Here is a 1,498-nt window from a genome sequence, read left to right on the forward strand (position 1 = left end):
AAATCCCACCCCTACACTGTAGAGACTCATAGATGGTGTAAAGCCTTCTCCTCAAATAGTTTCTTCTCTTGAACTGTTAGACTTTTGAATATTTCCTGCTTCCCTTGCTGACATGCAGAAGTTCGAGTCTAATGTGAGCAGACATCTCGCTACTCAACTCCATAGATAGTGTCCTGGCAAATCTGGTCCCTATTAGTAGCCCCTCACGACTTAGTGAAACTGTGCCTTGTTTAGGGTGAAAAAAAAAACAGTAAAAACAAAAAAAGTAGAAATTAATGAAAGGAAGATGCGAATATTTTTCCCGATTCCGATACAAATTCCGATTTGATCTAAATTCTCTATTGCGATGCAATTATCGATTCTGATTACACACATGCATATATATATACACACACACATACACACACACATATATATATGTGTGTGTGTGTGTGTGCGCGCTCGCGCGTGCGTGTGTGTGTGTATGTGCGTGTGTGTGAAAGTACATCTTTTAAACTCCTCGACCTAACGTTCACATGAAACATGAGTTGGAACAATTACATTAAGAGCATTGCCAGGACCGCTGCGAAGAAGGTAAGTTCTCTCTAACGTGCTAGAAAGCTACTAACGCCAGAAAGTATCCTGTACCTCTATAAGGTTACTATTCGTCCATGTATGGAGTATTGTTGCCATATTTGGGCTGGTGCATCTGCTACTAGTCTCTCGCTCCTAGACAAGGTTCACAACAGAGTCGCCAACCTGATAGGTCATGAACTGTCATCTAAGCTTCAGCCTCTGTCCCATCGTTGAAATGTTGCATCACTCTGCCTGTTCTACAAGTAGTTTAACGGTGAATGCTCCGACGAACTTCAAGCACATGTACCCCCCCCGACATAAATACCCCCGACAAACCCGACAAGCAGCTAAATCCCACCCCTTCACAGTAGAAATCCCTAGATGTAAGAGAGACTTTTACTCCAGTAGTTTCTTTCCCAGAACCGTTAGACTTTGGAATTACCTTCCGGGTCTCTTCTGGCCCAACTGTAATGAATACAGAAGTTCAAGTGTAACGTGAACCGACATCTTGCTACCCAACTCCCTACATAGTACTCCTGTTACTTATGTCCCTGATAGTAGCCCCCTTCATTAAAGTGGCAATGTGCCTTATTTAGAGTGAAAATGTAATATATATATATATATATATATATATATATATATATATATATATAGTCATCCACATACAGTACTGTTTCGCTGTTTCACAGCTCATCAGTGCGGCTTCACAGCTCATCAGTGCGGCTTGACAGCACTTCCAGCATCCTTTATAACGTATATGTATGATATATGTATGTATGTATGTATATATATATATATATATATATATATATATATACATACATACATACATATATATATATGTATATATGATTTTCGGCTTACGATACACACTTATTTAATATGTGCATATATTTTCGCAAATGTAAATATACACATGAGAATCATTTTTAGCATCGATAAA

Source organism: Euprymna scolopes, chromosome 3 (assembly GCF_053919585.1).
Source record: "Euprymna scolopes isolate OS-2025 chromosome 3, ASM5391958v1, whole genome shotgun sequence".
Classification (NCBI taxonomy): Eukaryota; Metazoa; Mollusca; class Cephalopoda; order Sepiida; family Sepiolidae; genus Euprymna; species Euprymna scolopes.